At 48.4% G+C, this 14,807-nt stretch overlaps 1 long non-coding RNA gene across 1 annotated transcript in view; it reads right to left on the reverse strand.

Moving 5' to 3' along the window:
- Positions 1 to 3,360: 3,360 nt before the first annotated feature.
- The window catches only part of LOC129783913 (uncharacterized), a 45,779-nt gene continuing 34,332 nt past the window's right edge, over positions 3,361 to 14,807 (reverse strand). The window contains exon 3 of the long non-coding RNA XR_008746015.1: positions 3,361 to 3,526. This is a non-coding gene — a long non-coding RNA (uncharacterized LOC129783913). The remainder of the gene's footprint in view (positions 3,527 to 14,807) is intronic.

The raw sequence follows: 14,807 nt of genomic DNA on the forward strand, positions 1-14,807 counted from the left end.
TCATGGAGGGGGGCACAACACAGAGATCCTTCTTGCAACTCTGCTGCAGCGTGCCTTACCGCTAATGAAATGGTGCTGAGCAGAGTGTGGCCAGGCGTGTCCCCGCGGTGGCACATTGGCTGGTATTGCCTTAGTGGTCATTTGCTTTAGAGCAGGATGCTCAGGAGCATCAGCGTTTGTTTTTGGTACCAGAGAGCATCATCTGCAAATAGATCTGCCAGGCCTTGCTCTGAAAGTACGTACCGGTAGCTCCCTGCAGCAGCGGGCAGCCAGAAGGGTTTTGCATCCCTGATATCATACATTGCCCAGAAAGCTAATTTAGTGCAAGCTGCCCTTACCTCATCCATTAAATGTGCAAGTGAATTGACCTACTCCCTGAACATAAAACATCACTACAATTGCTGGCTGGGAGAAGGCACCAGCCCCTTACTCAGCTCCCTTATCTCCACTTTACCAACCAGACTCTTAGAAAATCCATTATTTTTCAGCATTAATTTGTGAGATGGATGTTAGCCAGAATTCTGTGATTGTACAAACAAGGGCAAAAGCAATTCCCGCCTTGCAATTAGATCATGGGCTTTTCCCAGGAACCTGGGGAGTAAGGGTTCTCATTGCAGTCAGGAAGGGTGTGATTAAGGCCCAGAACAGCTTCGAAACAGTTCTTCAACTAGGCAGCTAAACTTAGACAATCAGTACACAAAGGAAAAAGAACAGCCTAGAAATAAGAGAAGAGCAAACGTTTTTTTCTAGGGCAAAAAAAAGACCTGTGACATCTGCATTTTGTTTTGTTTTTAAGGCTTTTACACACACACACACAAATCTAGTCTTGTGTATATAAGTAATCGCTGCCAGGTTTCTATATGCATGCCCAGGCTCTGCCTACTATAGTCTATAAAAGCATTAGGAAAAAGGCCAGTGACTTCTATGTTCAGGGAGGAAAATACACATACCTGTCCGTTTTGTCAAACCCACTGGATGTGCTGTAGCTATTACCGTGCATTAGCTCTCGTCACACACATTTACACACAAGCCATGATTGCTTCCTTTCAGGTCAGTGATAAAGCGGCTTTGGAGAAGCAGATTCACAGTGGGAGATGTGCCCTGGGGCCAAAGAATCATTAAATTACCAGCATCAAGAAACCTACTGCAATGTGACTTGACAGTTGTATGGTACTAGTCCGAGGCTGTGTTTACTCTAGACTTTTTAAACCTGGCCTACACTGATTTTTTTTTCCCCTCTGAATAATATCCCATCATTGCTGCCACATGAGTTCATTTCCATGGCAGACAGAGGAAAAGACAAATCACTGCAGTTGTCAATAGCTGAATCCGTACCATCATCTCAGCAGGCTGATACCTGCCTCCGCCAGCAGTACAGGCAAATGGGGGGGAATGCAGAATCCTCTCTGCACCTGAGAGTAAAGCTAAGCACGTAAGACAGTACTAGGCTAAACGACTGCAGGGTGTCCAGCGCATCATCCCAGAAAGTCATCCACTCCGTGCTTTATACTCCTGCTCTACACTCAGGTGAGCCTGATCACCTTGCACACAACCAGCCCTCCGCTGCCACAGTCCTCCTGTTTGGTTTAGGATCTTACCGAGTCTTTCTATATTTTGTGTTTATGTAACAGTTAGTTAGAAGAACATTTTGATTCTAAGGAGTTAACCTCCATGGTGGAATTATGTTAACACTTATTAACCAATGATGTATGAATCGCTGTACTGCTTATTATCAGAGACTGTTCCTTGAAGTCCTTATGCTATAGACCTTAATAGCCTTAGTCTTTACTCTCCAGACCATAACCAAAGCACCCAGGTTCTATTGTGTATAGGATGAGTTATTGGACAGCTTGGCAAGGCCAATTTTCAGCCATCCAACTTGGCAACAAAACTAACTTTTAAGGTGTCCTGAAGTGAACTACCTTCATTATAATACTAAAACTCATGCCCACAGGTCAAGACAACCCTTGCCCAGGTGAAGACCCTTCCCCTGCGCAAGCATAGTAACAGAGAAGGGTGACACAGCACATATTACAATTCTATGCAAATTTCTAACCAATCATTGTAATTGGGAGTGTATGACCTTGTAATTTCATGTATGAATGTAACGGTGAAATCTACACAGGTGGGCTTGGTGTGTGGAGATGCCACTGTGCACCCAGCACTGCAGTGAAGGAGCGCCTGCTTCTTAATGCTGCAGTGGTGTTCAGAGGTTTGATTCCCGATTTCCGTGACACTCCATTGCCTCCTGATAGTAAGCAGCGCCCACATGAAGAGCTTTAAACCTGGCTGGAGAAAGAGTGGGAGAAATACAGGATTGCTTTTGCTGATAGGAGATTCAAGGCGTGGAAATACTAAATAACCTGCTGGAGCGCACTGGGAAGCTGAGCTACATTGCCTGAGGGCCTGCCTCACATTTTAAGAGAGATGATCTCTATTCCTTTGGAACAGACCATGCTTACCCTCTGACTTGCAAAGAAAAGGGCTTTAAATGACTGGGAAACAACACAAAGATATGAGCTTGCTTTATGAACCTCAACCAGTACTGGCCTGTAAGTGTAGCATTCCACCTCTGTCAGCTGCTCCACGGTCTCAAGGTGAGGAAAAATGTAGGGATTTTATTTTATCTTCCCTGATGGTGACTGGTAATGACCTGCGAATTGGTGTCATGTGTGGCTTTTTTTTTTTTTTTTTTTTACAGACTGTAAAATAATTAGGCCTGTTGGCCAGGTATAGTTTTGCTCCTTGCATCTGGGAGGGATTTTGTGCTTGCTGCCGGGGAGTGCTGTGTATCTGGGAATTGTAAAGATGTCTGTGGTTTTATTGCTAGATTTTTACAAACCTCAGGTTTGTATTTTTATTATGATTGCCGCTGTGAGGACATTTTAAGAAAGGCTGGGTTTCTCTTTGAGGTTGTGTTTCACTCTGCTGATCTTTCTCTTGGCATTTCAGGGAGTTGGGGGATACTGGCAAAACATACAGAGTAAGCAAAGGGGATCTCCTTCACCCCAGACCCTACCTTTGCAAAGTGGGGAGGCACAGGATGTTTTCCTTTATTAAATTAACACAGGCTTGGGCTGGTGTGAAGCAGTGTCTGAACAGAGCAGGGCATGCTGTGATGCTAACAGCCCAAGACAGCGCCATTTTCCTTCTCCTATCAGAGCTGCTGAATCTTTTCCCAGCCCTCATCCAAACCTCACATAACTACCTCACTCTTGGGGTAACAGACAAATTGCACGGGTGTTTAACTGTCGCCGTTTCAAACCTGTTTTCAGACTGGCAGGATTGTGTTTCAGGTTGGTTAAGCAAATGGTATGCAAAGAGGAAATCTCTCCCTTCCCTCTCTTACCTGAGGCTGATGGTGAAGTTGAGATGTGGAGATGTGCTGGCATTTGGCTGCTGTAGAACTCTAAAATTCTCTGTTGTTACTAGTCAAGGGAACTCTAAAACCTCACCGTCTTGCCTTGAAGATACGGAATGTGTTTCCGTTAGCTTGCTGAAAACACCGAAAAAGGCACGTAGGAACCTGTAGACAAGAAACTTGTGGTCAGTCTCGGCTCATATCTTTTTATTGTGTTCACTTTCAAAGGACTTCAAAGAACCTGGCAACTATTAAGGAGTTGGTGACAGAGCTGTAAATTGCATGGCAGCGTCCTGAGAAGAGCTAGTTTCAGTGTTTGGAAAGAAGGAAGTTAAAGTCAATTTACTTTACAAGCTGTTGCAAACACTCAGACCTTCGGATCGATAGGGTGAGGATAGGAACAGTTCAGGATAGAATAATTTTAGATGTTGGGAGTTATCCTGTGTTATTGATTGTCAGAGATGGTTCAGTGCAGGCACTGATAATGACAGTGCTGTAGTCACTGAGCCTTGAATAATGTATTCATGGGTACCATTAAAATGCTGTTGCTCATGTCCTCAACAGATTTTGCAGGGATTAATGCTGAGAAAACACCAGGATGAGAGGTTGCTTGACCAGTTGACTGGAGCCTTTGGGGGTTCAGGGTACTGGTTTTCCTTCTGGCCCTATCTTCAGTGAGGCAGTTCCCTTCTCCCTGCCCACCTCCTGCCTGGCCGGGACTGGCTCTGGCTGTAGGGTCTGCGGTGCCTGGAATGGCAGGACCCAGCTGTGGGTACAGGCTTCTTGGCAGCAGGGGGATGCCAGCAGCAGCAGATAATGACCCACCTGAGTCCCTGGCTTTGCACAAACACAAAGCTGCTCCATCAGATACAGCCTGCGACCCTGCCACCCCTTCCCTGGGCCTTGCTGTGACACCCCTGTGACAGCAGGTCCATCCCTGTCCCCGGTGCAGGTTGTCCCTGGGCCTCCACACATGCCTGGGGCATGAACAGAGCCAGGCTCCGGGGAACATTTCTGAATAAAAACAGAGGAGATACAAGGCTTTGTATTTTGTTTTGTGTTTTTCCATATGGGGTATGGTGGTTTGGCATCTGCCAAGAGAACAGATTAAGAACAGATGGGGAAAGATGTGAAACCCCGTTGATCTCCAAGGGATTGTTTCAGAAACACAGAGAAGAAACGCATGCTGGATTCTGGCCCCTGCTCTTACGTCCTTTCTGCAGGCACTGCCCAAAATGTGCGTCGTGCTGGTGAAGAGTTCTTCTGCTCCTGTGCCTTGGGCACGTCTGATCTCCTGCCCCCCCTTGTGCAGCTGCCCCCCTTGCAGCCTCCTCCACCTCAGGCCTTACCTGGGCTGTACCGGGGGACCCACTTGGGGGTCCCCCCAGCAATGGGGCTGTGAGGAGAAGGGCTGCACCCTGCCCTGCCCCCACAGCCAGAAGGCAGAGACCCTGACACCCCACCCCCACCCCCACCCCCCTTGCTGCAAGCAGCCGGCTTGTAACTGCATTTCACGCTTCGTTTATCGTCCAACTTTGAAACAAACCGAGGTCACAGACTCCACAGAACTCTTCCCTGCTCCGATGCTGGCCCTGGCCGGGGTATCACCACATGCGCTTTTTGCTCGCAGCCAGCAGAGGACACTTGCTTTCTTTGCAAAGAGTTCGCTCTGCACTTGGATGCACCAAAGCAAAAGAGGGAAAGATTCAGGGCTTGGCCACACGTGGGCACTGGAACAGCAAGGGATGGGCTGTCCCAGGCTGCTTTCCAGCCCCAGGGCTCTCTGGTGATGCCTTTTTCCTTGGCCTTTCATGAGAAGTTTGAGATGTGCCTGCAACACGCTGTAAACCCTGCAGGCTGGCTGCGCCCGGGTCCCTGGGGTGTGTGAGCGGCTGTCCCGTCTGCGCTTTGCAACCCCCAGATGTGGCGTTACCGGGCTTTGCTTGGGAGCACATGACTCCATGGGTGGCAGGAGGATGTGTGGGCAGACTTGGCATCTTGAGTGATGGTAGCAGCCTAGATCTCAGCGCAAAATGCAAAAACTTGGCAAACATTAAGTGACTGAGCTTGAACCGAGCTCTCTGTTGCAAGGCTGTGCAAGCAAATGAGCTTTAATCTGGATCAGATACGTAACTGCAGACCTGGCGCATTTGAGATTCAGATGGTGCTCAAGAGAGCATACTGAAGCCAAGCCAGGACTAATCCCTGACCTCCGCAGCCTGTTTGGCTGCTCCGATGGCCTGGAGGAACATTAAAGTTGCCCCGGTACTTGGCTGCGCGGCCCTTGGGTGGCTGAGCCGTGCAGAACCAGCCAGGGCTGGAGCCCACAGCCCCGCTGGGGCTCACACAGCCCGTGAGCCTTTTTGTGGCAGTGGATTGGCAGGATGAGAGGCACTCTGGGCTCCTGGGTGCCCAGCTTAGCCCTCTTCGAGGGAACGTCTCTGCCAAATGTGACCCGCAACCCTGTGCCAGTCTTTACTGCAAGCCTTGAATGCAGAACAGCAGAATCCGGCTCTCATCCCGCGAATGGCTATGGCCCTAAACTGCCCCGCTTCCTTTGGGGCTGGAATCATAATCAAGGGCACGGGGGTTTGCAGGGCAAGATCTGACTGTACGAGGTTTTGCACTGACCTGAGCATCTACCTGTCAATGTGCTCCTCCCACTTTTTCAGGCCAGCCCCGTTAGTTACCCCTCGTGCCTCGGGGGAGAAGGGCGCTTGAAAAGGCTGGGTTTGTTTACACTAACATTTTTTAATTGTAGGTTACTTTTCATTTAAGGGCTGCTACTGGCTTTCCCTGGCTCATGTGGAACATTGGCATGTTTTCCTTCTGGTAATTTATGGGAAGGGAACCAACAGAAGGAGAAAGAATAAAAATTAAACCTCTGTGGGGAAGCCATGACATGTGCAGGCCACCTCTGCAAACGCTACACCCACTGCGCTATGTAAAATCGTCACAGTTATGTCTGACCACTAAGCAGTTATCTCTTTAAATCATCTTCTTTAGGGACGTGGGGACCCATACAGAGAAAATGAGGTCAGAATAGTTAAAAGCTATGTATAGCAAGTCTGTGCCTCGAGAAATAGGTACACACCTCGGGTCCTGAATGATGCAGCAGGAGATGTCCACTGTACTATGCCTTCCTCTTCTGACTATTCTCTGTATTTGAGGGAAATATAGATTTTACTCCTGGACCACAAAGGAAATCTTGGTCTTAAATGAGCCATCGAGCGCAATACGTGGAGCTGTAAAGGCAACACAGACAAGTGCACAGAAGAACATACTGAAGTTGTGGAGAAAGCACTTCTGCCTTTCATCACAAATGGGCCTCAGTGTAGCTCTCCTGAGGAATACCTGAAAAATGTGGAGCCTTCCCCACATGGAAGCGTCACTCTGTGGGCTACGTGGTGCTGGAGCTGAGCCTGAGCATGACCTGTGGACTCTGCACCTCACCTGGGGCTCCCACGTCTACCACAGCTCTTGCTGACATTGCAGGACAAGCCACCAGGCTCCTTCACCTCCCATTGATCCCAGGCTGCCTGTAACTGGGACCAGCTGTAGGAGAGGACCCAGGAGTTCCCACCTGGCTCTACAATAAAAAACTGTCTCCATCCCAGAACCAGCACAAACCAAATCTCTGGCACAACATGAGGGATTCATTTCCAGCCCAGCGGAGCCAGTGCTTGTGGTAGCTGAAGCGCCCTGCTAATCAGCAGAGAGATGAGGTACAGCAGACATGCAGGCGGACCTTGAGTCCATAACATGGGCCAGACCCTGCTCCGGTCATAAAAGTCCCACATTTGGCTTTAAAGATTTGTTAGCTGGAATTAAGCAGCTTTCTGGTCCCTTTCTGGTCACATCAGCTAGATGTAACAATCCCTCCTAGCCCATTAACAAAAAGAGCTGGCAAGCCTAGATTTGATGATTGTCTAAACAATATGAAGAGGTGGTGATTTGCTGGTGATGTGTAAAAACAGGCAACAAATCAGCTGGCAACATGCACTGGACTGAAATTAAATCAAAGCAAAAGGCAGATGACTTTGAACAGGCTCCAAAGGTCATAGAGAAGCAAGCAAAAACTGATAAAGTTCACAGGAAAACAGAGCAAGCAGAAGGAGCACATCTTTTTGGCACCGGGAGCTGTTGGCATCTGACTCGCAACAAATGTATTTCTGAGTTAAGAAAATAAATTTATCTGGAGGAAGGCTGGAGGTGTAAAAAGGAAAATTAACTGGTGCATCTAAGCCTGCCTATTTTAGCACTGGGGAGGGCGTGCAGAAGCCATGGTGCTGGGAAAGGCTGAGCTGCAGTGGAGCTTCAATGCTGCAGGAGGCGGGTGGCTGTCCCCCACGGTGGGTGCAATGGGTTACAGCTGCAGGACTGGAACTGTGCCCCATCAGTGCTTCCCACTGTCCCAGCTCTTCATCAGTCACGGGAAAGGACCTACCTCACACCGTACAGCCTGCTCGAGAGGGTGGCTCTTGTGTAAGAGACTAATGTAGAAGAAACCAGCCCCAGCATTAGAGCTCAGAGGCCAGCAGTCCTTACATGAGGCAAGATATAACCGCTAATAAGAAAGAAACAAAAAAGAGCCTTTGCATTGAGGACATAAAATAGTGGTGCACCAAAGTCAGTGGAAAAAGCACACTCAGCCCAGTGCAGGGAACTCAGAAGCTACGAACAGCAGGGCAACCTACCCCCCACCCCCCCACCCCCCGCCCCCGCAGTGGGATGCCTGAGCAGGAGGAGGATATGAGTGCTAAGTCTGTACTTCCCTAATTACAGGATCTGCTTAGCTGTGTTATGTTCCATGCAATATCATTGCAACACACAAATTTTCACCTTTTGGCACTTTGATTGGTACAGAATTTATCTCTGCAGCTTGGGGCTGGTAGCAAATCCTTTTCAGACACCTAACAGGGATAAAAAAGGTAGAAAAAGTGGAAGTCTCCCCTTCTCTCTTGGCCTTTAGCAAGGGCAGAATCCAGCCCCCATAGTACCTCCTATGCATTTTCCTTAGCATTGCAGTAGGAAGAGCAGTAGTAGGCTTGAAGCAACCAAGCCCGGAGAAACGGGAAACACAAAAGGGAATGTTTTCCACCAGTTCCTCCCAGTTCTGTGACATGAAGAGTTCAAATCAGTGTGTGGGTCACAAGCTCCCATCAGTCCCTTAGGGATCTGAGTTCTTGTGGGCATCTGCTTCCCACAACCAGCAACCCTCAGCATGGACATCAGAATACACCAGCCCACATGCCAAACCAAGAGCTTCTGATTGCCCCCAGCTAATGGCACTGGGATTTTGGGACCCATGGGAGAGACCCCGATGAAAGTCCCAGCCTCAGGCCTGTTTGAAATGGCTTGCTTTTGTAATGCAAAAAAATCCTGCATCCTCCAAGCCCCTGCATGCCCCCTGCCAGGGGGTTGTGGGGGATACACGGCTTCATGTGAGGGAGTGATTGTATCAATGCTGTCTGGTCTGGGTGGAGGAGTGGGTGGCGGGTGATGCCACTTCCAATTCCTAGCAGGAATCTGGACGTGTCTGTGCTGGGAAATTGCAAAATAGTACATTGTGCTAATTAATGCCAAACAGGAGGGCTTTGGATATACATCATCAGAATAACCTTTAGCAACCACTAGATGCCTTCCATCCATGGCTGCCTCATAAAGAGCATTTATATTTATGACGTGGCAGTGGAAATACATCTCAAGAGCAAACTGCCCAGCGCGACCATAATGCCGAGTTAGGATTAAATTGTCTAACGTGCACAGAATGAAACACCACTCCGTTCATTCATGCTCCAGAAGTGCTATTTTCACCACTGGCAGCTCCTGCTGCACTAACTAAAATACTTCTGATCCAGTCCAACAAGTTTTTTTTCCAGGTTTGCTTCTCCACAGTGAAACCACAGACCGTGCTATATGGAAAGCTCTGAGCCTTGAAAAGTCTAGAGTTACTGTAGGTTGCAGCGGTTGGATTTGATCCTAAAACAATGAAACCAAATGTGAAAAAGACACAGATGGCTGTCGCCTCTGTGCCATTTGGAGTGGTTTTTGGTTTCTAGCCAGTCAGCCCCATGCCACAGTTATGCAAATAAAGGCAGCAAAGTAAAAAAATGCAGTGGTATACACATCTCTAACAGACTGTGGCACAAGGGATAAAATAGCTGAGTGTTTTTGAAGACAGTGAAAAGATCACCGCACCAGCTTGAAACACAGAGGATTTAAGGACAGGGGATCAACTTTTCCTTCACTTAAGGCAAAGGAGGCTTTGCTATGGCTTCTGATGCACATGTACCTGTGTGCTCATGGGCATGTAGAAGCCCAAAAGGCTGGTGAAGCCTGAGAGCTCTCCTCTGAGACTCAGCCCTGGGGGAGCTGGTTGCTTGTCCTGTCTTTGTAACATCGAGGCCTTGGGATGGGGACGCTCACGTGGAGTGCAGCGCTGCTGGGCTGATAACGAACAGCAACAAGAGGCAGAAAAGGGGGGAGCCTGACGAGGAGCAGAATGAGAAGAAGCCATGGGAAAGCAGTTCAGATTGCCTTGACTGAGGGTGCACCACCAAGGTCCAGACCTTGAACTCCGTGTGGTGTAAGGGGGTGTAAACAAAACTGCCTCCTCTTACTCCAGGGCTGGATTCAGCCCTGTGGTGAATTTCAAGAGGAAACAAATAGGTGAGACTGGGCTGCAGTCCCCCATTAAAAATGCTGTTCTCCAGTGAGACACCAGTAAGAGAGCGGATTTTAATCTCTGATAATTAAACTCCTAATCAACCCTTTTCTACAAATGCCCAATGGTTTCCTTCTCAATCTCTTGTGAGGATGGGGAGGCTTAGAAATTTAATACAATTCTGTGGTTGAGTTAAACATCAGGCAGGTTTCAGACTATGCTTTACTAGAACCAGATGAATTTCTAAGCTCAAAATCCAGCATACAGAATGCTGATTAAGTTTGATCTGGTGACCATCTGTCCTTGTGTTTGTAGTATGAGTAGCTAAATGAAATTCTGGGAAAAAAAGGGTTATCTAAAATACACACAGGATAGAACAAATTGAAGAAAGCCCTATTCACTGTTGCTATGTGAATCTTCTCGGCAAGAGGGGAAGAATAGGTTAGTCTCTGAAGTTACATATGCTCAAGTTCACTTTTTTGACTCTTGGAAGCTGAAACATCAATCTGTAACTTTTGCTTTAATTGTGTCTTGTGAATTTTCCTTTAACTGCACACTAAACCCAAGCAGACAATAAATTGAGTTCTGGTAGTGGGAAATGTTTCACTGTCAGAGAAAGTCAGTACCTTGGAAGGTGTCGACTGGTGCAACTCGATGGAATTTCCCACCCCTTCCAATTCCACTTGGGCCAGTAATCACCACAAATTTCTTCCCCCCTCCTTCATCCTTATATCTATGTATCTATCCATCTCCTTACTTAGATAGAGCAAGTGAAGACAAATTATGAATGATAGCTTGATAACAAACCAAAGGTCATCAAAGAGCAGAGGTGATGGTTGCTAGGCTTTTTTCTGATCATAATGGAAATTTGCTGGAGAAAAGAGCAGTAGGAGAAATGATGGCATAACTTACTGCCCTCCTTTGAAGAGAGCCAGCTAAGAGGCTGGGCCCATCAACAGACTGAATAGGGAAGAAGAGAAAGTATTGGGAAAGGCAGAAAAATAGCACCGTGGGGGTCACAAATACAGAAAGAGTGCTGGTAAGGCTTGCTAACGGAAATGGTTTCTAACATGCAAAGGCACCAACTTCTGGTCCCCAAGCCCCATCTCATGCCACTGGCTTCTTCGTGTGAAGAACCACAGGGAGTGCAAAGCAAAAACAAATTCAGTCGGTGTCCTTTGCCAGTTTCCCCCAGCTGCCTGAGGGACTTTGCTCTTTGAAATGGAGGGTATCTGTTCTTTAAAAGCAGTTGTTCACATGTCAGCAAGTCAGTCTGTGCACCAAAGGAAAGATGCTGAGGATGGCTGCAGGGCTTGGGCTGGGGTGCAGGACAGCTACACAAGAGGAGGCGGCTCAGCCATAACCACAACAAAACTGCCTGGCTGAGCTCTGGGGAGAGCCTTGGCTGTGGGAAGCTCTCTGCTGCTAAGGGAGCTGCCTCTTCCAGGCTTTCCCACTGCTTACCCTGAGCCCAACCGCTTGATCTCCTGGTAAAAGGGAAAAGTCGGCAACTGTGATGCTTTTCTGAGGGAAGAGAGAGTCACAAGAAGTCCCTTGTGGGGGCACGAAAGGATTTTGTCATGAAGAGCCAAGCACATGCGTTTGAAAACTTGATGTGCATTGGCGTGTCTGCTCCGGTGCCTCCCTGCTTCCACAGGCACATGCTCCAGCCTGCGCTGATCCTTGTGTTAGGTGCTCATTTCCAGTGATCGGGAGGGAGCTCATAGAGGCAGTACCTGTGCAAATGCATCTGGCTTTGGTAAAACCCTGCCATTAGTGTTCAAAGTCTCCAGCTGACACAAGAAAATCCAACCATGAGGCTCCTTTCTACCTCAAACAACCCTAGGAAAAGAGCACGTTGTTTGGACATCACTGGGCTACATCGATGCTTTTTACATGGCCTTTTCCTTTGCATTTTCTTTTTCTTTCTGAAGCTTAAAGAGATGCTTGTTTTTCTTGCTAATTCTTTCCTCCCGGGTGCTGATAGTGATCTCTGGAACATGAGGCCAGCTGGAAGAAATTCAAACTAGTTCTAAATGTTGTTTTGATAGAGTGAGGGGGATGTGTCTTTGAAGCTGCTGGTCTCAAGAGATGTCCCTGATTCAGGAGAAGCAAGAAGCAATTAAGCGCTTTTTCTGGAACAAGATTGGAGCCCCTACCTGTGAAAACACAAGCCACTCACTGGTGTCACCCTACACCAACCTCTAAGGAAAAGAAAACTCAGGTAGATGTTAGGCGATGTTTCTGCATCCTGAGAGGAGAAGGGTTTTGGGCAGAGCCACCTCCTGGTAGAAGGGAGGCTGCAGTCTGACTGTTGAGGCCAAGCAGTCCAGTTCAAGTGGAAGGGTGAAGGTGCCCTGATTTGTGCTTCACATCTCAAATTAAGCCCTCTGTTAAACCTGGAGAAAGAACAAGGGAGCTGTCTCTCTCTTTGCCTTCTCGCTTCAAAACCCACTAAATATTTTAAAGTCACCGTTGAAAGCAGAATCTGCTGCTGGCAAATGTGTGAGGCAAGTCCAGGCAATAACCCTGTGGCAGGACACAGGAATTGTGAGCGTTTTCACAGGGGACACCGTGGGGAGACATTTTTTAGTTCCTTTGTTTCTCTCTGTTCTTTCTCGCTGCGCTGATCCTGCTGTACCTGCATGGATCCCTGCGCCCATGGGAACAGCCTTCATGACACTGCTGTGGTCACACAGGGGCTGCCCCATGGCTAACGGGAGTCCTGTGTGGGACAGAGAGGAGGTGATGGACACCATGGCTCTACCTGGCACCTTTCCTGCTCCTGCCCTGGTCCCTCCCCGGTGGGTGCCTCTCAGTTGCCATCATTCAAAGGTGCTTCAAAAGGGACTGTAGGAAGAGGACAGGGACAAGTCCCGCTCCCTGCTCATGCAGGTAGCTCTCCTGGCATTTGGTGAGCTGATACACTTTATTCTGTCTCCCTGACTGGGTCAAAAACACGCTTGTTTAAGGGAAAGTTGAAAATCTTGGCCTCATGCCTGGTCATTTCAGGTGTTTAGGCACAAAGTAGGGGCTTGCACTGCCTAAATACAGCCCTGCTTGCTGGAAGAACTGTTTAATTGCTCTAATCTCTTTCTCTGCCAGGAAAGGCTTGTTTCCAGCTCTCTCCTTCCCAGACCTTTCTGCAGCCTGGGTTGAAAATCCCCATGGAACAGGGCTCCATCAGTCCTGCAGGAGATGGTTCCATGAGGCACACATTTGTTATCAGAACCTCAGCACAGATGAAGGCAGCAGACAAAGAAAGAAGTCCTCTAGGGAAGAGATGTTCAGCCTGTTCAGTCTAATGTTTATATTACAGATTTAGTCTTAGTTCAACTCCAATGTGCAGGGGAACAAAAAAAAACAAAAAAGAAAAGAACGGTTCTCCTCAGAGCCAGACTTTCAGAAAAGCCCAGTGGTTCATTGAGTGCTGGCCCCATTTGAAGATCTGGCTTCAGTCATGGCTACTGAGCCCTTACAAGTCTCTTCTTCAGAGGAGAAGAGACTTGGTGGGGCTCTGGCATGGTGGGAGGCTCACAAGCCCTCATGAAACACATTTGTAATGTGTGGGGCCTGGCAAGCAAAATGAAGAGACAGCCAGCAGCCCTGAAGAGCTAGTGAAGAGGTAGAGAGGAAGAAGCTGCCCATGGTCTTGAAGAATCCAGGTCTGCTGGGCTTTGCCTGCCCACGCCCCCCTTTTTTAGATGTTTCCTGCACAGCCAGTACCTGTAGGCATTTCCTGGGAAGCCTGAACAGCCAACGTTGCATTTTTAAATTATTATTTTTTAAAACCTGCACTTTGTGAAGTTAAAGGGGGTGTGCGTGGGGAGCCCAGAAGTATAACATGGAGGCAACTTCATCTGCACAAAGTGTAAGCAAGTTACCAGCCAACTCTAACAGACTCTACATCAAATCGTACAATCTCCTAAAACAGGTAGTGGCAAAAGCATCACGCTGCCTGCGTGAAGGCAGCCTCACTCAAGCTTCCCAGGGTTCTGCTCCCTCAGCTCCAGCACGCCGTGAAGCAAAATCCAGAGCAAAGCAAAGCAGGAGCCTCTGGCGACCTCCTGGCCCTGGGTGCTGCTACAGTGCCACTGCTCTCATCACCCTGTGCATCCACAGCCCTCCTCTCTCCCACCCACCTGCTTGCTTCTGCTGTTTCGGTGACCCTAGGACTCAGTTTGGAGCAGGAACAGTCTGTTCTACATGGCTGTGCAGCAGGTTTTGTAAAGGGGCCCCGTTTCCTGGCAGAAGGCTCTGTGCACGCCTGTATCTACATCTGCGTTGGACGTTACAACTCTCTGCCTCGGGAAGAGTGCGTGGCTGTTTTCCCTCCTCTTAGGCTACGGGGGGGCTGGCCCATAGCCTCCTATGTGGATACACACACTTTGCCACGGGTGCACTGTCTGTGGCAAAGCCCTGGGAAGAGCTCCCTTGGTTGGGTCATTTTAGGGTAGACATACAGCTCTGAGGAACGAGAAACCCCTGCTCCAGCCCTGGGGTGGGCTCCTGCCCTGGATGGGGAGGCACTGGGACACCATTACCAGGGACATCTAATTGCTATAAATAATGGCAGCTGCAAGTAGAGCAATCAGACAAACAGCTTTGGCTCTGCCCTGTTTCTCTTGGCTCTACAGATGAACAAAACTAGATTGATTTTTGACAAATCTAGTGCCAAGGCAAAGCAGTCAGGTTTGTAAAAGAAAAAGACCCTTCTTGAGCATCCAAGGGTCAAGAACACTGAAAGAGCTTCAGAGGATTTGAAGTCCATGAGGACCC

Source organism: Falco peregrinus, chromosome 2 (genome assembly GCF_023634155.1).
Source record: "Falco peregrinus isolate bFalPer1 chromosome 2, bFalPer1.pri, whole genome shotgun sequence".
Taxonomy (NCBI): domain Eukaryota; kingdom Metazoa; phylum Chordata; class Aves; order Falconiformes; family Falconidae; genus Falco; species Falco peregrinus.